Source organism: Panthera onca, chromosome B2 (genome assembly GCF_046562875.1).
Source record: "Panthera onca isolate mPanOnc1 chromosome B2, mPanOnc1 haplotype 2, whole genome shotgun sequence".
NCBI lineage: Eukaryota > Metazoa > Chordata > Mammalia > Carnivora > Felidae > Panthera > Panthera onca.
Window position 1 is genome coordinate 142,936,604 of NC_138343.1, and position 22,874 is coordinate 142,959,477.

At 43.1% G+C, this 22,874-nt stretch overlaps 1 long non-coding RNA gene across 2 annotated transcripts in view; it reads right to left on the minus strand.

Moving 5' to 3' along the window:
• Positions 1-770: 770 nt before the first annotated feature.
• Positions 771-22,874, minus strand: part of LOC132667812 (uncharacterized) — a 61,073-nt gene continuing 38,969 nt past the window's right edge. For both annotated transcript variants that reach the window (XR_013555844.2, XR_013555843.1), the window contains one exon: positions 771-14,243. This is a non-coding gene — a long non-coding RNA (uncharacterized LOC132667812). The remainder of the gene's footprint in view (positions 14,244-22,874) is intronic.

Sequence of the window (22,874 nt, forward strand, 5' to 3'; positions counted from 1 at the left end):
TGAGCTTGGAGGCTGTGCTCGCTGTAGAGTTACAAAGACACTCGTCTCAGCGGATTAAGGTTCCACGTGTTCCACCCTAAGATGTAATCTCAGCTAGAAACCGGAGCTTGGACATCTATCACTCTGCAAGCCCAGAATGAGAGTCTCTTGCCAAAACCCTGGTTGGGTTTTCCAGAGAGAGCCCGTTTGAAGATTTACGGATGCCTCATCTTGCTCTGATGGCCTCCTAGCCTCTTCCCCACTTCACTTCTCCAGGTCCTTCCAAAAAGGAGGAAATGACCAGAGCGAGCCTACTCATGTCTTACCCAGAGCAGGCCTGTAGTAAATGTTTGTGGCTAATAAACATGCTGAAACCTGCCACCCTGGGCCAATCTCCCCTCGTCAGAACCAGGGGAAGAAAAGCGGAAAGTACTGACTTTAAGGTATACAAGCAATGCTGTGCAGCAACAAAGCATAGCTTCTTTGCTCGTTATCTCTGTGTTACCGAGGAGAGTATGCATGCTCAGAGAGGCTCTTTAACAAGTGCATGAGCACAGCAGTGGGAAGGCTGTGGTTCCATAAGTGTTCTGACCCAGCAGCTTATGCTATTTCCATACTATCCATCACTCTGCGTGTATTTGACTCTGAGGCAAATGAGAACAGAAGACATTTTGGACAGACTGCTTTATCAGGTTGAGGAAGTCTCCTTCTGTTCCTAGTTAACTGAAAGATTTTATCATAAAGGGATATTGAATTTGGCAAATGCTCTTGACAATATGGTTTAGTTTTTGGTATGCGTGTGTGTGTGTGTGTGTGTGTGTGTGTGTGTGTGTGTGTGTGTTAGTTTGTTAACATGGTGAATTACATATGTTAATTTGCAAGTTTTAAACCAACTTTGCATTCCTGGGATAAATATAGTATATTCCTGGCCATGATATATTATTGTTTATATATTGTTGTATACAATTTGCTCTAAGTTTAAGAATTTTTACAACTATCCCCATGATGTTAGCCTGTAGATTTCTTTCCTTATAATGTCTTTGTCCACTTTTTGTTTTTATCATTTACCCGTAATGTTTGGGGCACCTGGGTGGGTCAGTCAGTTGAGCTTCCAACTTTGGCTAAGGTCATGATCTCGTGGTCCATGTGTTTGAGCCCCGCATCAGGCTCACTGCTGTCAGCGAGGAGCCGGCTTCCAATCCTCTATCCTCCTCTCTCTCTGCCCTTGCCCAACCGTGCTCTCCCTCAAAAATAAGTAAAACATTTTTTAAAAAAGAGATAATATTAGTGGGGCGCCTGGGTGGCTCAGTCGGTTAAGCGTCCGACTTCGGCTCAGGTCATGATCTCGCGGTCCGTGAGTTTGAGCCCCGCGTTGGGCTCTGTGCTGACAGCTCAGAGCCTGGAGCCTGTTTTGGATTCTGTATCTCCCTCTCTCTGACCCTCCCCCGTTCATGCTTTGTCTCTCTCTGTCTCAAAAATAAATAAACGTTAAAAAAATTTTTTTAAAAAAAGAGAGATAATGTTAGCTTCATAAAATGGCTTACAAAGTATCCCTTTTCTTCAATTGTCCACAAGAGTTTGGGTAAAATTGATATAAGTTTTTCCTTAAATGTCTGGTATGATTCATCAGTGAAAGCATTTGGGTTGGAAGTTTTCTTTGTGGGAAGATTTAAAACTATAAAATCAATGTTTAGTTTTAATAGGACTTTTAGGTCTATCTCTTTTTGAGTGAGTTTTAGTAGTTTATATCTTTCAAGGAATGTGTCCATTTCATTTAAGTTGCCAAATTTATTAAAATAAAATTTGTTCAGAATAGTCGTTTATTATCCCTTAATATCTGTAGGATCTGTGATGATATCATGTCTCTCATTTTTTTTTAAGTTTATTTATTTTGAGAGAGTGAGAGAGAACAGGGGAGGAGCAGAGAGAGTGAAAGACTGAATCCCAAGAAGGCTGTGCGCTATCTGCGAAGAGACCAATGCGGGGCTTGAATTCACAAACTGTGAGTTCATGACCGGAGCCAAGATCAAGAGTCAGATGCTTAACCGACTGAGCCACCCAGGTGCCCCAACTCTTGTAAACTCCTAAGGGATAAGAGCACAAAGAGCGTCTTTTGTTCTAATGAGGTGACTCTAGTGGGCTCCTGGATGGGGGCTGGTCACCAGAAAGACCAAGCCATTGGAAATTCCAGCCCACCTTTCACTCTCCTGAGGGGAAAGAAGGGCTAAAAACGTAGTTCATAATTGATTATGCCTACTTGAGGAAGCCTCCCTAAAATCCCAATAGTGCAGTGTTCAGGAGGCTTCTAGGTTGGTGAACATATCCACACTAGGAGGGTGACGCCCCCCAACTCTGCGGGGATAGAAGCTTCTGCACTGAGGACCCTCCCAGACCTTGCCCTATGTACGTCTTCATCTGGCTGCTTATCTGTGTTCCTTTATCACATCCTTTGATAAACTGGTAAACGGAAATAAGTGTTTCCCTGAGTTGTGTGAGCTGCTCTAGTAAACCAACTGAACCTGAACTACCAATCTGTAACCAAACTAGACAGAAGTTTGGGATAACCTGGGGACCTACTGCTTGCATTTGGCACCTGAAGTGGCGGGGCGGGCGGGGGGGGCGGGGGGGGCGCAACTTGTGGGGCTGAGCCCTTACCTGTAGAATCTGACGCTTTCTCCGGGCTGATGGTGTCAGAATTGAGTTAAACTGTAGGTCACCCCGCTGGTGTCACAGAGGATCGCTTGGTGTGGGGAAGAGCCTCCACACACTTGATAACCGAAAGTGTCAGAAGTGAAGGGTGCCGTGCGGGTGGTCAAGGAGACGCGCAGGAAAGCCACACACAGGCGGCAAAACCAAGCCTTTCCCTGCACACCACCTCGAAGTGGGGTCCCGCCCTCCCCGTCCCCACTTCAATTAGGGTAAAGAGAGATGGGACTAACCGTATTCTCCCACCCCACTCTACCCCAACAGGAGTACTTGTCCCACCTTTCTGTAAGACTCTGCTTCCTGCTAACTTTTCAGACCCGCATCACACTCTGCATACCAGATACTTATTGCCCTGGCACTGGTCTGGCCTTCAGAGATATTGATTGGACCACCAGCGGTATAGCTACATCTTTAATTTCTATAACTTTAAAAATCAGGAGTTTTTTTTACATTCAACATATCGATTCTCAGGCTCTCCTGAAAAACCAGAAGCTGTGACAACACTGCATTGGCCTTTCTCAATGGCAGCTCCCTTCAAATGAGCCCTTGTGTCCAGGTGGCCACAGCCTCCACCTGTTGGCTTCGCTCTCATAATTTACTGCTTGGTCCACATAGGCATTTGATATTGCCACAGACGGAAGCTTGTGCAGGATAAATACGGGCAGACACTTTTTCTCCCCTCTCTGTGGAAGTCACAGACATAGCGTCCAGATGGAAGAATCATTTTCAAGACAGCAAGAGTATTAAACATTTGTACTAAATTATGACCTGTAATGACACTGCATTGAGAAATACAACTTTAAAGCCTTTTCCTTGAGGCTCCTCACCTGCCTTAATCCTAAGAACTATGATTCAGTCTTCTGTTTATTCTTCAGGGTTTTTTACTCTTAAAAGATTTGTTTTAAAACACTTATATACTGACACACGTTTTTGGCCACAGTATTGTCATTCTCTGCTTTTAAATCAAAATGGTATGGAAAGTACACCACAGGGAAATTTTGAACCTTAAGAAAATGCACACTTTAGCACATGTTTTCAATTACGTTGGAATGAATTTGAAGCTATGGAGACCCAGCCTGGCACAGTGAACAAGTGGCCTGGTGACCATCCTCACGTCTTTCATCATGTGATGTGCACGAGCCTTCCAAACAGAGCTTTCTGAAGTCAGCCTCCAAGTGTTATCTGGCCCAACCCAGACCTTTTAGGAAAAGAGGAAGATATGTATTATCCACCCCTCGAGCTCATACACCAGTGAGTAAATCAGGACATGAGATTCTGACATTTCATTTGTCCTGAACACTGCATCTCAGAGATGCCAGCCTGCCTTCCCACCGTCTTCCAAGTTTCATTCTCCATTTGAAACAGAAAAGCCAGTTAGGGTAAAACTTTGTTTTTCTCCACATGTTGGCTTAGAAGATGATTTGCTCTGAATGCTCACCTGGGTTGAGTGAGTCTTCTGTGAGTCAGAATCGGCACAGTATTATTTTATGGCCAAATGTCGTATTTCTTTGATGGCAAGAGGGTTCCAAGGGTCAACACTAGGCTTCAGGGATACTTGATTAGTCCAGGACGGGTCTAATTCACATGGACCAGGTAGATTCCAAAGAGTCACTCCTTTCTTTTTGGTTTTTTTTTTTTAATTTTTTTTTTTTAACATTTATTTATCTTTCAGAGACAGAGACAGAGCATGAGCGGGGGGAGAGGCAGAGAGAGAGGGAGACACAGAATCCGAAGCAGGTTCCAGGCTCTGAGCTGTCAGTGCAGCTCTCACAAACCGTGAGATCATGATCTGAGCTGAAGTCGGATGCTTAACTGATTGAGCCACCCAGGCATCCCAAAGAGTCACTCCTTTCAGCGAAAGGCCTCCCAACCATTTCTTAAGAGGCAGACGGTTCCACAGAAGTGCTCATGCACAGAGCCAAGGAGGAAAAACCAAGAGTGAAGGCCCAGTTGCCAACCCAGTTTTCGATTCATCCATCTTAATATTCGCTTACTTAGAGTAGTATTTCACTTGAAGAAAACTCTGATGGATAAAAAGTTTGAAAACCACAGCTTAAGGACATTTGGGCAACCTTTGTTTTAATAAGTAGCACACATGATCTACTATAACTATCCCTCACTCTCCAGAGCTATTTGCTTCCTGAACTTAGTATCAGGAATCCAGATAGACACATGGGCCACTTCCATTGGGTGACCACTACAAGGCTCACGTTGGCAAGCTGGCATTGAATCTTCACTTACTGCTATAATTTTGAGCCTTTCATGTTTTCATCACTAAACCTCAATCATGAAGATTAGGAAGGATTACTGACATCAGAAAAAGGATGTGACCAGACTCCACACATTTGACTCATGTTCAAGTCACATCTAATGCTCAGACCCCCTCAGATCATCATTATTTTTTTTTATTTAAATTCATATTAGTTAACATATAGTATAATATTAGTTTCAGGAGTAGCATTTAGTGATTCATCACTTACATACAACATTCAGTGCTCATCCCAACAACTATCCTCCTTAATGCCCATCACCCATTTAAGTCCATCCCCTCACCCACTTCCCCTCCAGCAACCCTCAATTTTTTCTCTGTATTTAAGAGTCTGTAACTTATGCTTTGCCTCCCTGTCTGTTTTTGTCTTATTTTTCCTTCCCTTCCCCTATGTGCCTCTGATTGTTTCTTAAATTCCACATTTGAGTGAAATCATAATATTTGTCTTTCTCTGACTGACTTATTTCACTTAGCAAAATACACTCTAGTTCCATCCACATTGTTGCAAATGGCAAGATTTCATTCTTTGTGCGGCTAATAGTCCATTGTATATATACACCACATCTTCTTTATGCACTCATCAGTCAATAAGCATTTGGGCTCTTTCCATAATTTGGCTATTGTTAATAGCGCTGCTATTGCGGTGCATGTGCCCCTTCAAATCAGCATTTTTGTATCCCTTGGATAAATACCTAGCAGTGCAATTGCTGGGTCATAGGGTAGTTCTATTTTTAATTTTTGGAGGAACCTCCATACTGTTTTCCAGAGTGGTTGCATCAGTTTGCATTCCCGCCAGCAGTACAAAAAGTTCCCCTTTCTCTGCATCCTCACCAACATCTGTTGCTTCCTGATTTGTTCATTTTAGCCATTCTGGAATGTGTGAGGTAACATCTTATCATGGTTTTGATTTGTATTTCCCTGATGATGAGTGATGTTGAGCATCTTTTCATGTGTCTGTTGGCCATCTGGATGTCTTCTTTGGAAAAATGTCTATTCATGCCTTCTGCCCATTTCTTAATTGGATTATTTGTTTTTTGGGTGTTGAGTTTGATAAGTTCTTTATAGATTTTGGATACTAACCCTCTATCCGATATGTCATCAAATCATCATTCTAATGAAGAAAATGTTAACAACATTCACATACCTTTGGATTTCTGAGTATGTCTGTGACCCACAGTTAAAAACACAGAAACCGGGCGCCTGGGTGGCTCAGTTGGTTAACTGTCCGACTTCGGCTCAGGTCATGATCTCACGAACGTGAGTTCGAGTCCTGCATCGGGCTCTGCGCTGGCAGCTCAGAGCCTGGAGCCTGCTTTGGATTCTGTGTCTCCCTCTCTCTGTGTTCCTCCCCCGCTTGCACTCACTCTCTCTCTCTCTCTCTCTCAAAAATAAATAAAGATTAAAAAAACACACACACACAGAAACCCTTGGTTACCCCTGAGTTGAGAAATTGGCTTACCTGCTATAAATGTGAACCCTCATGCAAGCTCACCCAATAAGCCATTTGGACCACTAGCACCATAGGTAAGGGGGTTTGGCAACAAGCTGAGCTCAGGTCCTCAGGGAATGGGATATCTCAGGCCAATGGGTCCCCACTATCCATGTAAGCCTACATCCATGTTTCCCAAGACTAAAACTAGAATTCATGATCAAACATGCTTCGGGGAACATTTACACCAAATCTTTAAAATGAGAACTGTTTTAGAATGTCCTGATTGCACACTTGCCAAAAGCCCTGAGTCCCTGTGTGGAAGCCAGAAGAGAAACAAAGCAGGAAGGAGGGGCCTGGGAGCTGGGCAGGCCCACACTTGGCCTCCCCCTTTGTTCATCATGAGCCCCAAGCTTCACAACCGCTTCTCACGGGTGGTGAAACAGAAGCCCAGGAGGTTACTGCACAGGTGTTGGCTAAGTTGGGAGCTTGCTCAGGACCATGAGCAGGAACTCGTGTTTGGAGCCAGTTCTTAAAACTCTTCCACAACCCAGAAAATTCTATGTGGTTTTTCTTTGGAAACAAAATCAGTATTTCTCATTCTGCTTTCCTTTTTACCATACAGGTTTCTTTTGAACATCTGCAATCTGATCCAACGCTGGTTAATCATTATTAAGTATTTTCAGATCAACTTCACCAGACACTCCCCATACGCCAGCACGAAGCAAGACCATGCACATGAGGTGGGTTGAGAGGGGCACAGGAGCACATAGGAGCTCAGGAGAAACTGAGACCCAGGGGGTGAACACTGCCAGGATGACCGCGGTGGGAAGGAAAGGTCATGGGCAAAGGAAAGCCCTTTCCCCTATCCTCCGCCAGTCACCAATTTCAACTTATGTTTGAGGTTGTTCGTGCTTTTATTATCATTATAGACAAACAAGTAAAGATTGCATCCTTGAATCCGATTCATTTCACCCTTGACAATCAGTTTCTCCTTCTGGGAGTAGACATGAGCGTCACAGCATCCACAACTGGGGCTGTGGGGTGGACGTCTGTGTTGAACTAGAGAACAGTCAGGTAGCATGACTTTCTTAAGTCATTACATGGAGTTGTCAAACTTTGTCACTAAGGAGGGGCACCTGGGTGGCTCAATCAGTTGGGTGTCCGACTTTGGCTCAGGTCACGATCTCACTGCTTGTGGGTTCGAGCCCCACGTCAGGCTCTGTGCTGACAGCTCAGAGCCTGGAGCCTGCTTTGGATTCTGTGTCTCCTCCTCTCTCTGCCCCTCCCATGCTTGTGCTCTGTCTCTCTCTGTCTCTCAATAATGAATAAATGTTAAAAAAAAAAAATAAAAAAAAAAAAACCTTGGCACTAAGGAAACTAAGATTTTGGTGAAAGTCCAAGGGAGAAAAAATATCAAAATGTAAAAATTCCATTTTTCCTTTTTTCTCCCATTTTATGAAATCATTTGTTTTCTCTCTTTTTGTCTTTCATTCTGGGATCATTTATTTAATCACCATGTACCCCCACCCCCATGGCAAAGCCAGAAAACTACAGAATCTAGCATGAGGTTGGGAGTTGACATATAATTTCCAGACATCCATGTTGGACCCAGAAAGGCTGCCAATATGTCTAATTGCCCCATAAGTCATATTTATGAAGCCCTGAACCCTTATTTCCCATATCCAGAAAGTGAATTTTGTCAAGAAAGTCTTTCCAATACCATCATTAATTCTCTTCTCCAGTTTAGCCAAACACTAAACTCACAAGGTTAAGGGCTGAGTCTCAGGGGCTGGCGATGGATGAAGAAAACAACTTAAAAATTGGTAGAGAGAAAGAGGGTCCACTTCTCATCAGCCCCAGGCTCTCAGGCACACAGCCATTGGGTCACAAAGGGACACAGCTGAGTGTTGTTAATGGTCAAAGGGAAAACAGAGCAGAGGAAATGAAATTAAAGCAACCAAAGTATTATCACTTTATATTATCACATGAAACTTAGGGAGATATGCTCTCTTTCCTGATTTTGTTAAATGAAATGCTTCTGTAGCTAATGTTGCATTTGCTTTCTTCATTTCCTTTTTCCTGTTGGTATTTCGATTCTCTGGATTAACGTAGGGGTGCTAGACCAGGGCCATGGAGCCAAATAAGCATGTATATTGGATGCCAGAAAAGGTTAAACATTAGTTCATGACTTCACAAATATTAGCATCCTAATTTTAAAATAGGGAAGGTAGAGAAGGAGATAAGTGCATCAGAGGCTTCCACTTGTTCCAGAAGAAAAACTGGGGAAATAAGGATGAGGATGAGGGTGTAGACGCTCCAGGGCACGCTCCAGGGCACGCTCCAGGGTTGTTCTCTGTGCATCACCCAGCCAGTGGCAGGCGGCCAACTGCTCCTTTCATGGGATCCTCCACCTGCCTAGGTGGGGCCAATGCATTTCATCCAGAGTAGCATCTTCTCCCAGGAAGTGCAAACAAACAAGCAATGATTGCTTATCCTTTCAAAGTATGGACAAAGAAAAATACACAGTGGACACAGAGACACTGCACATGAAAGCCAGATTTTTGCGTCTTTTGCTAAGACTGTTTAAAAGATGATACGATCTCCATATTGTATATTAATGCACACTTGGCTTTCAGCATTGTTTCCATTCTTATAACACCAGCTCCAGACCTGTGAGCTTCTGATCCCAGAGGGGCTGTGGAGTTACCACCTTCAGGCAGGAAATCCTCACATCTATAGACCTAGTAATAAAAGTAAATAAATTGAGGGGCACCTGGGTGGCTCAATAGGCTAAGCGTCCGACTTTGGCTCAGGTCATGATCTCGCTGTTTGTGAGTTCGAGCCCCACATTGGGCTCTGTGCTGACAACTCAGAGTCTGGAGCCTGCTTTCGATTCTGTGTCTCCCCATCTCTCAGCCCCTCCCCTGCTCATGCTCTGTGTCTCTCTGTCTCCCAATAATAAATAAACGTTTTAAAAAAAATTTTAAGTAAATAAATTGATACCATGTACCACTTTTTCAAGTGTTTTTAAATGCTTTATAAATAATAAAATACAAGTTTGTAGAAGCATTGCCAAATCCATGCCAGCTTTTATATTTATGTATTTGTCAGTGATTTGACATAAAAACTGTAACTATCATAAAGCAGATTCACTGGGAGTCTCACGTTTATTTTCTTTCAACTTCATTCTGATTCTGAGGTCCCATCCCCATGGACAAGAAATTCAAGCTGTTTTTCTCTGGGTTCCCCTCACCCACATGCATAGCTAGTGTTATATCATCAATTCTCATCCATTCTCTCCAGTCATTTCGTCAAGTATGGAAATCTTCAGTGAACCTGGGGGTCAGCTACTTGGGACCCAGTCCCGCTGATGCAACTAACTCACAGCTTCGGAGGGCTGGCACCTGTCGGGACCAGGACAGAGGCTTCAAATAAGAAGGAAGTAAAATGTATAAGGGAACAAACTCAGTATTTCTATCAATTATCCCTACTATCATCTTGTATCAATAGGTCTAGTTAGGAGACAGAAATCACACAATAATTTTAACAGGGAGACTTTAATATAAAGAATTATATAACCATAACAGGGAGCTGACTGTCAAGGGATAAAAAGAACTCTAGAGGCTATCCAAGAGATGAAGGAGAATGCTCAACGAAAGAACACACTTGAAAAAGAGATCACCACCCACCCCCCTTTCTAAGGCTGGCATTCAGATCTCATTGAAAAGGTGTGATTGAAGCCCACTGAGTAGTGGGGAAATTCTCCAGGAGGACCTGAGCCAGAACTGATCCACAGTGGCTGGCCAAATGTTGGAAGGCAGAGTAACATGGGCTGGGACTGGCCAGCAGAAAACACCCCACCGGGGTGTAGGAGGCTCAAGGCCGAGAAGACAACCTCTAGGGTACCTGTGAGGCTCCCTGAGAATCTACTGGGACAGATGCTACTGAAACAGTGGAGGGGGCACCTGGGTGGCTCAGTCGGTTAAGCATCTGACTTTGAGTTTCAGCTCAGGTCCTGATCTCACGGTTTAGTGGGCTCGAGTCCCAGGTCAGTCTCTGTGCTGGCAGCACAGAACTTGCTTGGGATTCTCTCTCTCCCTCTCTCTCTGCCCCTCCCCCACTCGTGCTGTCTCTGTCTCTCTCAAAATAAATAAATAAACTTAAAAAAAAAAAAGAAATTCAGTGGAAGGGAGTACCACTGGGTGTCCACCATTCATGCCACTGACTGCCACAGTAGCACTTAAAAAACAAGCAACAAAGCACAGAATCACACCGGTATGGGAAGTGATGCCCATGTCCCTTTATTTGCTGCAAAGCCCCACCTCAGCTGCCTTTGTGCTGTCACGGTGCCCCAATCGTTCCGAGGCAAAATGAAGCAGGATGCTTCACCACCCACTGGAGTTCATGTGGGCGAGATTACTGGAGAGATTCCATGGTTCTCCATTCCTTAAGGGACTGTTAGTAAAACAGCTTCCAGGACCCAGAGATTTAACCAAGGAGACAAATCACAGCATGCATGATGAAACCCGGAAGTGCTTCTCCCCTCCCGTGATGCCAAGTTTCCAGCCTTGCCTGCCCCTTCTGCAGACTCAGGCAAACATACGTGCACCAGCCTCTCCCATTGGCAGTCTGTCAATATGCCCAATCTCCAGCATGGTCACAGCTCTATCCCAAGAGGCTCCTCATCGGTGGGGTCTCCATGAAGGGGCTGAAAGTAGTGGTCTTCCTTCCCTCACCCCACCCCACAGTCCTGGCCAGTAGCCCTCTCTACATTCTCTGATGAATAAAGGAAAGATCGTCTCAATATTGTATAAAGCACCATGCAAATGCAGCTGTAAGTTAGGTCCCCAGCCCTATGCCCTTCTAGCTTAATGGCTATCCTAGGCTCATCCTTAGAAAATTCAGGCATCACTGCCTCCAAGAATTCCCACCCACCAGAGAGGCTTCAGTGGGGCCTGTCTAACCTGGGTGATGATAGACTTGGAGGGACACATCTCAGTCCTCACAGATTGGAGCTAAGAACCCTCCAGCACCCACAGCCGGGTGTCCTGCCATCCCATTACCAGACACTTTCTGAGCAAGCAGGGAGCCGGGAAAACAGCGCCTTCCGAACTCGCTCCTCCCTTCCGCCCTTTCCAAGGTGAGCTTTCTAATGAAAAGAATTTATGATAGTAAAGAGCTGGAAAATTATGAATATTTAAAAGATAAGAATTTTAAAAGAGTTGCTCATATCTGAATTTCCCTTTGGCATGTTCAGAGATGTACTCTCTCTATAGAGCAGGAGGAATTTGGGGAAAATGTTGCCTGGCTTTGATCCAAAATGAGGACCTGATTTTTTTGGAGAGGTTTTTGGTTAAATTTGAGGGGGGGTTTTGGTTGGTTTGATCCTTTTTTTTTTAGGGAGTGGATTTTTTGGTTCATTGGTTGGTCGGCATTTTAAATCATGGGGACTAGTTTAGTTTTGAAAGAGAACTTTGCCCATAGGTGCTGACTTAAAAACACAAACTCGGTGACTCAGAACTCAGAGGCCAGAAAGGAATAGAAAATGTCCAAACATCTTTCAGTGTTCTTGGATACACATTAAGGGATTATTTCCCCTTAAAGTAATCTAAAAAAAAACCCAAAAGAGAAAAAGAAGGCAGGTAGGCAGGAAGGCAGGAAGAAAAAGGAAGGAAATAAAGAAAAAATTGGTTCTTAGAGTTCCTTTTTGGACAGGGGTAAAAAGACTTCTTAAAAACATTACATATATATATATATATATATATATATATATATATATATATATTCCAAAAACATAAACAGATGTTAGAGGAGGATTAAGAATTTAGCACAATTTGCTGTTTTAAAACCTTAGCCCTGTAGAGATCTCTCCTTAAAAAGAAATAAATATCTAAAGAAGGAAATAAGGAATTGGGGGTAAATTTGGAAAGGACAGTTGGCTCGTATGGCCAGAACATTAAGGTGAAGGCAGAGCTTTTTCTAAACACAGAGAAAAGGCTTAGCATTGTAGTTATAGTCAGCAAAGAAATAAGAGCACAGCTGTTAACATTCAGATTTGAAACATATGACTGCTTTGGGATTTATTTTTTATTGGACTTTGCAAATTGCTAAAACCAGGCCCAATAACCATTCTCCTTGGCAATGATTTTCTTCTGTTCTTAGAATGCACCTCTTTGGGAGTGGCAATCAGCAGCCACTTCTGACCCTAGAGAAGCCTCAACAAAGTGGTCACCTTCTGGAAGTGGGGAACAGCTTCATGGCCCCAAGGACAATGCAGTGGATCAAGCATTTAGCTAGAAAATCAAGTTTATTGGTCCATTTGTCCAAATTCTTCTACTGATGCTGAGTGAAACAGGGGGACATGACGGTTCCTACCCCCTAGGGTTGAGAATTAAATGGGCGGACAGTTGTACAGCACACAGCTGTACTGTGTGCCTGGCACACAGTAGGCACTCTCTTTGGGTTCGCTCTGACCTTACCCAGCATTCCTGGGCACCCTACTTTAAAACTCCATGAAATCAGGGCACCTGGGTGGCTCAGTCAGTTAAGCAATCCAACTCAATTTGGGCTCAGGTCATGATCTCACGGCTCACGGTTTTGAACCCCATGTCGGGTTCTGCACTGGTATCACAGATCCTCCTTGGGATTCTGTCTCCCCACCCCCTGCCCCATCCTCTTTCTCTCAAAGATAAATAAGTAAACAACAACAACAACAAAATAACCCCCATGAAATCACTCTCAGCATTTTCTAACGCTTCTACAAAGGTGGACAATTCCAGCAACCAGAGGCTACAAGATTCCATAATTCTGCTGTTATATCTCCCATATGAAAGTGAGAAATCTGTTATAAAGACTTTAAAGCATCTTAGATGTACACATAACTCTAAACAAATCACCCAGAAGAAACACAAGCAACTGTCATATAAGTTTTTCCTAAATTTCATCACATCAATCTCAAGCATCAAAAGGGGAAGCACTTTTTTTCTCAAAGAAAATAGCTTCTTTAAAACAAGACCTCATCAAAAGTCTCCTATTTTAATTCCTAATAAAGAAAATAAAAACAGTAAACTCTTCTCTTTTTTTACTTTTATTTACTTTTGAGAGAGACAGAGCATGAGCAGGCGAGGGGCAGAAAGAGGTAGACACAGAATCCAGGCTCCAGGTTCTGAGCCGTCAGCACAGAGCCCAACGTGGGGCCCGAACCCATGAACCATGAGATCATGACTTGGACTGAAGTCAGACTTTGAACCGACTGAGCCACCCAGGTCTCCCAGTAAACTCTTCTTTGAAGCCATTCAACAGAACAAAGGAGGGCATCTGAAAGATGTGTTCTTTGCCTTTTGTACAAGTGTCTTCTATCTGTTTGCCCAAGGAAATAATTTCTCCCATGGGCCATCAACCTGCTTTGAGAGAATGCAAAGGAAAGAAAAAAATACAAGCTTGAAACAAGACAAGTAACATAGAAATGCAAATATTTCAGGGCGCCTGGATGGCCCAGTTTGTTAAGCATCCGACTTCAGCTCAGGTCACAATCTCCTGCTTCATGAGTTCAAGCCCCACATCAGGCTTGCTGCTGTCAGCATGGATCCTCTGTCCCCGTCTCTCTATGCCCCTCCCTGGCTCGTGCTTGCTTGCTCGCTCTCTCTCTCTCTCTCTCTCTCTCAAAAATAAATAAACATTTTTTTAAAGTTTCAAAAATACATGTATTTCATACTGTGTTGTACAAAAAGCAATATTGTATCTAGACAAGAGGTTTTTCCTCACTTCACTTCCTCCCCCTGATATAATAGGGGTGCAGTGTTTCCATTCAAGGTCCACAAAGTAATCAATCATCAGATTGTCAAGTTCTTCACCAACCTGTGTAGACAGATGACATAAGAGCATGAGAAATGCTGTACAGACAAAGAGATGTCTTAGCCAAGTCACTGCTCTTCAGACCCTCTGCTTCCTGCTGTCTTTAATCTTTCCCCTCTTTGCAAATACTCATCTTAAGTAACTAATCTAAAACATGGGAAAACATGCATGCATACTTCCAGCTTCTATAGTATTTGCGATAGAAAAAAACCCAAAACAATCTAAACATACAAAAGTAGAAGAATATTTAAATTATGGGATACCAACCCAATAGATTTCTATGCAAACATTTTAAACAATGGTGATAAAGACCATGGAAAGTGGAAAAATCAGAGCATCTGCTATCTTGAGCTGTCAGGTCGCCCTAAGGTCTGGATACACAGGCAAATTAACATGGCAAGTAACTTATTGATATTACATTACAATACACCACACATGAAGTGGCATCATGTGTTATATTCAGTGTCGTTTCTCTTAATGCAATTCACAGACAAATTGCAACGGACAAAGTGCATTAGGGCAGCATTTCGTCCAGCCCCTGTGCCTGAATCACTGATGCGTTGCTTCAGATGATCTGTGTCTCTGATTTTCACTGACTAAACCCGCACTTTTAACATAATATCCCAGAAGAAGTAATCAGGGCATTCAGATCTAGCAAGCATGTGGCCCTCTCCTCTTGGCCACATCACCTACTCTGGTTTGGGAAATTAATCTTCTTACCACTTTGGTGTAATGGGGTGATATGTTCTTCTGTTGGAACCACTCAGTGACCTTCCCCAACCTTTAAGTGCATACATTAATGATCAACCACTTAAAAGTGGCCGAATATGTCAGACAGCTGCTTGTGTTAGCAGACTTTATTGGTGTCCCATCTGTGGACCCGGGTATTCTGACATATCTGGGCATGGGCTGAGCATTCTTTCAGGTGTCTCTTTGCTTGAAGGATCAAAAGCCTCCTGGGAAAAGACTCCTCTTCAAGATGAAAGGGATAGGTGTTTAGAAGCTTGGATTAAGATTAAAGGGAGGCACAATTATGAGGACCTATCTCCCTGTTCCCCGAAGGGCTCCCTAAGAACAGGCTTTCCTGGGTTCTAAAGAGTTCAGAGCTGTAAATAAATTGACTAAGTTTTATGTATGTTTTTATTGGGGTTTTTTGTGGGGGTTTTTTTAAGTTTATTTATTTATTGAGAGAGAGAGAGAGAGAGAGAGAGAGAGAGAGAGAGAGAGAGAGAGAATCCCAAGCAGGGGGCTCAAACCCATGAACGGTATGATCGTGACCTGAGCCAAAATCAAGAATCAGACACTTAGCTGACTGAGCCACCCAGATGCCCCCAAAATTGAGGAAGTTTTATCCTGGGAAGACATTGTGACCCAGCCATGTTGTCTTAAGACCATGTAGCATGCGTTGCCTGACTATAACGACACCAAGACCTATCACCCCTGTAGCTATGGCCCCAAATGTTCTGAAGTCATGAAAACTTAAAAGCACAAAGAGCATTTGACTGGCAGAATCTTAAGAGAATCATATTATGAGTGTCAAGAAATATGTGTGATTCTCCTCCATAATTTATGAACTCCAAAATCACAAGTTCCTATCCCTTCTAGCACATACCATCTGCAGTTCAACATACACTGTGGCCCCAGGCTGACTGGGTGTTGGAAGGGGTGCACTGAATCTTACAGACAACATGGCCATATGACTTATCACCCAAATCAGGAAACCTCTGAGGTTGTAAAGGAGCACTATCAGAATTGTGCCAGGACAGCAGGTATAAGCCAGGACTGTCCCAGGCAAACTGGCATCTGATCACCTATGAAAGAAGGTGAGAGAGAACATTTGTGTCTCTAACTTCAGCTTTTTGCTCCAATCAACTTTTTATCCCATCAGATGTTCCTGCTCTTGTAGGTACATCTTTGGCCACTCAAAGCAAAAATCCAGGCTTTTCTAGGCATTCTGATGAACCTGCCAAAACTAGAACGTCCTAAGTAATAATCCTATCCATGTTTACCCTTGACCTTTCCTACCTGTACCCTTACTTCACAGAGATTCAGAGAGACATGTTTCCTAAAAGGATGCAAGTGGCTAGCCATTCAAAACAATCCAACCTTACAGAGCTTCCTCTTGTTGGTCCAAAAATAGTAATTATCATTATTACATGAAAGACACACTTCTAAGTATTGGGTGACATGGCTGTTAAAAACACAGGACCAGCACCCAGCTCAGAGGATCTTACATGAAATGAGGGAGGCAGACAATGAATAAGTAAGCAAATAGATCACTGCGGGTCTACCCAACAAAGGTGTCACCTGAAGGGTGGGTGGGGGAAGAGTCTACTCCAGTGAGAGAGGTCCGGGAAGGCAACTCAGAGAAGTGGCATTCCATCTGACTGCAGGACAGACACTGGCCAGTGTGACAAGCCCCTTTCACAGATCAACATCAATTTCTTTTCTGGCCCCGCACTACCTTTTCCTGTTTCCTCCCAGTTGGTGAAGATCACGTGTGTCAATGGTAGTGGAAAGGACCCCTTTATGGCTTTCTCGTGAAAGCCATAGAATGAATACAGATGAAAAGCACACTCGAGAAATCATGGGAAATAGAATTATCACCATCAGTCAGCATAAGGCAGGCCCGGGGTGCCTGAATGAGCCACTCCTGAGTGTGGTTTTAATCACAGACAAGGTTTTGTGCTCCTCGTGCAGTCCTGGGTGCGGAGACTGGCCGAGTCTGCACCCAGAGAATTCCAGAGGACAGGCACACTCGCCGGGCTTAGCTGACCACCGTGTTTTCTCAGGGCAGCTTGGAGCTCGTGTTTACGCCAAAGTCAGCCTGAAAGGCAGTTGTCTGAGCCCATCATGTTCCTGGCATCATTCCTAGACCCTGGTGGTCGCCTGTCCCACTGACGGATCCGTTCTGTGGTTAGGTTACTCCCTCGTTCAGCGTCTGTTGCCCCCGCTGGCAGCATCACACTGCGATTTCTGACCCCACTCTTCTTGACTAACCAGAATAATCGAAGCCTCTCTCTTCCAAGCACAAGCCACAAGGCACTGTCAGCATCAAGCTGGTGCTTATCATAAGCTTTCCCTATCCCTCTTGCTCTCCAAACTCCAGATCAGGATCCCTGCCCTCCTCTCCACATTCTGCAACATGTGATTTTCAGAAACGTTAAAAAAAAAAAAAGTCTGCCGAGGGCCCAGCAAGAGCCAAAGGAAATGGAATAATGAAGTATGTCCCACTATTCAGCCTGGGTTTGTTACCACACCCAAATGTGGTTTTGCCTTTTACACTATTTAGATCATATTGTTGACTCATGTTCCATAAGAACACATTGATTTACCCATGGAGCCTCTTCTATTCACCACTGCCCTTCTTACTCACCATCCCTCCTTTTCTCTCCAGGAACCTCCTGCCCAAAGCCAGTTTTCCTAAGGGCACATTTGATTGGACTATTGTTCACAGTTAATACACTTAATTGTTCTTTATTAACTCTCCTTTGATTGCTTTCAGATGTTTTCTTCTACTTGTCAAGATAGGTGATACATTTTTCATTCCTCTTTTACATATTAAAATATTGCTATTGGCCATATCATTTGGATCCTCAATAGATTTTTATTTCAGGTATTCTTACCACTTGACATCCAGGTAACGTCTGGTAACAATTAGCAAACTCGTAAACAGCACTTATTATATTCCAGGCACTGTTCTAAGTATATTACATTCACCAACTCATCAAATCCCCAACACCCTAACAAGTAGGTATTAAAACTATTTACAGATGAAGAAATGGAATCACAGGATTAAGTAACTCACTCTGTGTCACACAGTTAACAGTGCTAAGCCCATAACATTTCTTCCTCGGCTCTCACACGTAAGAGTAAAATTTCACCTTGTTTTTGTTCATGTTTAATTACCATCAAATTCCTATCTATCTCTATTCCAAAACAGGAGAATTTAAAGTGAATTTAAAGAGAATTCAAAGCATTCTAAGGTCACTGTCTTTTCAAGGGTAGGAAAGAGACATTTATTAGCTTTAGATATTGTTAGAAATATTAAAATTAGAAAAAAATATATATATGTAAATAGAAACCAAATAAATAATTTCCAGATCAGTAAAGGAACAAGACAGAAAATGTTAAAAGAGAGAGAGAGAGAGAAGAAAGGAAAAAAAGAAAAAACATCTCTACTTCAACAGAATGTGGTAAAGAAAAAATGAGAACCAAAGAGAAACATGGTGGATATAAAATGAAATGATAGAAAGAAGTCCAAATATAGAGTAACTATAATAAATATAAATGTATTTGACTCACCAATTAAAAGATAAACTCTCAGATTTATTTCTTTATGTTTTGACTATCTAGTCTTTCACTTGAAAGTTTGGCATTGAAAAGTTGAATATTGCCAGTTTAGCAATATTAATTTGGTCAAATAAAATTAAAGAAAAAATATGAATGAAGAGAAAGGCAGAGATTACTCAATAATAAAAGGGATAAACAACCAGTAAGATGTAAAAATCATTAATTTGCTTTACCTAACAAAATTCCCTTCAAATATATGTTTGTGCTTTTGTGCTCTTATTATACTTAATGTAACAGTTTCTGATGGCTATGTGTTTAAAAAAAAAACCAAAATTATCAGAATTAAAAGGAGAAGTTGACAGGGGTGCCCGGGTGGTTCAGTTAGTTAAGCATCCAACTCTTGGTTTCGGCTCAGATCATGATCTCATGGTTCGTGAGTTCAAGCCCGCTCATGGAGCCTGCTTGGGAGTCTCTCTCTCTCTGACTCTCTACCCCTCCCCCACTCGTGTGCACTCTCTCTCTCAAAATAAACTTTAAAAAAAAGGAGAAATTGACAAATCCACCATTATAATGAGGGTTTTTTTTAACACATAGCCATCAGAAACTGTTACATCAAGTATAATAAGAGCACAAGGGATTAAAGCAATGCAATCAAGCAGCTTGATCTTCATCCCAGTAAACAGATAATTTACAATCTTTTATGAAAACAAAGCAATTCTCAACACACTCCAAAATATTCGTATCATGAAAACCAGGATCTGTGATCACAGTGCAATACAATTGGAAATAGTACATTTTTTCATTGAAAAAATTAAAAATATCCTTGGAAATTAAAAGGCAGATTTCTGTAAAAATTCATGGGTTAAGGTTAAGGAAAAACTCACATGAAAGTTCCAAAATACTTAGAACAAGCGACAGAAGAACGACATATCAACATTTATTGGATACAGCTAAAACAGGAAGCATATTTTTAAAAAATGCAAGAATTAATGAAATAAATTTCAGGTCGAGAAGCTAGAACCTGTAGCTACAGAGAACAAACCGATGGTTGCCAAAGGAGAGAGGGTGGGGGATGGGCACAGTGGGTGAAGGGGAGTGGAAGATACAGGCTTCCAGTTATGGAATGAAAAAGTCACAGGAACAAAAGACACAGCATGGGTGATATAGCCAATGGCATTGTAATAGCAATGTAAAGTGACAGATGGTGAGCACAGCATCACGTATAAACTTGTTGAACCACTATGCCATGCACCTGAAACTAACGTAACGTTATGTGTTCACTATACTCAAATAAACAAGGAAATAAAGAAAGAAATACTAAATCAATGCAAAAAAAAAAAAAGGAAGCTAGAACCTATAAATAGAACTATGAAATGAAAAACTAAATACATGCAGTGTCTTGTATGTTAATTCTACCTCAATAGAACTGTTCTAAGAAGTTTACGGTTGGTGCAAGAATTGATACAAGGTTCAATGAATCAGAAAGAGAGCCCAGAAATTGATCTGTTTATATCTGGAAACTTGATGGATGACAGGATAGCAATATCAACCAGTGGAGAACTGATGAACCACCCAGTAAAGAGTCTTAGAGCAGTTGACTATCAATATTAAAAAGTTAAATTAGCACACTTACTGTGATAAGAACTGAGTCATGCATAGAATTGTTGAATCACTGTATTATATACCTGACACTAATATCACACCGTATGTTAATTATACTTCAATAAAAAAAAAAAGTTAAATGTGATGCATACCTCCAAAATCAACATCAGATTGATCAAAGACCCAAATGTGGAAAGAAGCAAAATGTCTTAAAATTATTAGGAAAAAGTATAAGAATATATTTATGACTTCACGGTAGTAAGGTTCTCCTAAACGTGACACAGAAAGCATGAATGAGAAAGGAGAATGTCTGACTCTGTCAAATTAAAACTTCAGTTTTTCAGGAGATGCCACAATCAGAATTAAGAGAGAAGTCACGGACTGGAGAAAGTCTTTGCCCTACATAGAACGAACTAAGGATTAATTTCCAAATACGATACTTTTTAAAAACTTACAAATCTAAGAAAACAACAGCCCCCAAAAACACGCAAAGGCAAGGCCCATGCGGTTCTCAGAGAAAGGAATCCAAACAGCCAATAAATTAATTGGGAGAAAGAAAAAAAAAGTGCTCAATCCCACTGGTGATCAGAAGAGTCCAAATCAAGTTAGAGACAGCACTTTTTACCCGTAAAACTAGCAAAAAATTAAGATGAATGTATCCAGAGTAGGAGACGATTGCTTTGGAGAGCAAGCTGGCACTCACTATCTAATAGAATTGAAAATGGTTTTATCTTAGGACCCAGAAATCGTATTGGGGAGCGGGGAGTGATGACAGTCCAGTGAGTCTGCACCATCTGCATTCCCTGGGAGATCTAGACTTTCTGCCCAGGCTCCAAACTACGGGCGACTGGTTACGTCGCTGCGCTAAGGAAGGAGACAGGGCCAGGATGGGGTCACACAGGAGAGGATGAAATGCAAACCCACTCTGTCATTGTTCCCAAAGCTGCTACTTGCTCATCCCCATTGCCTCTTTGGAACCTGGACGCCATGCGTGCCTCTCTTCCTGCCACGCTCTGGCCCGCGTGTCCAGGCCTGCCCTCTCCGTGTTTGTCACTGTGGCCACCATGCTGCTCGGCCCTGTCAGATGGTAGTGAGACTAAGCTCAAGATGTTAACGACAGGCCTGGCAGCACACCTGGTCGGGTGAAACTAGGGGAGACGGCCTTCCTCCTCACCCACAGAACTGAACAGCTTTCCCCCAAGAAAAGAAACAATCCAACTCTTCCATTTGTAGAAAATAGCAAAGAAGCTCCATCAGTCTGTGGCACGGAGCATGCCGGTCTCGTGTGAAAATGAGAACGACCCATCCTCACGACAGCCGAGAGTTGGAGATGTTTCCTAGTCAGCGAGGTGGGCCCGGGCCAGTGTACCCACACATGTCACCGGATAGCCCTTGGTGTGGCTTGATGTGGGTGTGGGATGAAGCAGAGCCCACAGCCCTGACCTCAGCTGTGCCCTGTCATGGCCCCCAACCACCCCAGACAGCCCCCTATTTCACGGAGAGGGATTCCGACGCCTTCACCATCCTGTAATGTATGACACAAAATCACAACCATCCCCGGGCACTCAGCACTGCCAAACAGATTGCCTTTAAATGTTTGTTTCACACTTATGTATTGATTTTGTATCAGTGAAAGTGTATATATATATATAAACAGACTCATTACTAATGCATTGCCACAGGCCAACCCAGAGTCAACGTTTTGGGGGGAAAATAAATTGGCAATTTTCCCACTTTTCTGCAGTTCTTTTTCTCTCTCTGGTTTTCCTTTGGGACTTTCAGGATTAGAGGATTCCAAAAGGCAAACAAAAGGGTTCTGACTTAGGATAGTATGACCGGTTCCTGGTAACAGAACAAGTGCATCAGCATTTCTGCTAGCCTTGACTTTCAGCTGATAACCTCTAGAGCCTCTAGAGCACCCCCACGTCACAAAAGTACGGGGATGGCCGGTGTTTCTGGGCTTCGTGCTCCACTCCCACACCACCTTGCTCCAGGGCACTTTCCACTTGCGGAGCAGAACCAACATGTCTCGTTGTAGAAGGACAGGCCTGTCCTTAAAATGACCTGCATTCCCGCTTCACCCTAGTGATGGTGCAGTGCTCTCTACGATCAAATCTCTGCCCAGGTGACCTACCCATAACTTCAACTCTTATTTTAGTCTGAACCTTCCAACACTGTCATGTCAGGCTCGAGCATGAGCAGGCAGGACTGCCAGATCGAGGGCCTCCAGGAGCACAGAGGTTGCCATGTACAAATGTATGAGCCCCCTGTGGGCGGACAAGGCTCAGCGCTGCACCACAGAGTAGCTGACCTCAGCCCTGCTCACCCCTCGACTGGGCACCTTTGGGACATGCAGGAACTTCACCATTTTCCAGGGTATGTCTGGCCAGAACCCCTTCCTTGGCTTTAAGGCCATCTGTCAGCCCAGTTTTTCCCAACCTTCTTATCATCACCATCCTTCTCCCCAGAAGCCATTTTAGGCATGTTGTTCCTAATCGCCCCCTTGCATAAAGCTTTAATACCACAGATATACTATACATCTCTTCATGGACTGAGGCCATTTGGAGGGCCATAGACCATTGCAATATCTAAGGCTTTTTTGCCTCCCAAGAACAAGCATTTGTGATATCCTCTCCCTGTCACCCCCCCACCCCCACCCCCACCCCTACCCCCACTGAAAATGTATATATTAGCTGTGACTGCAGTAGAGTCTATCCTCTGTCACCAGAGGAATCTACC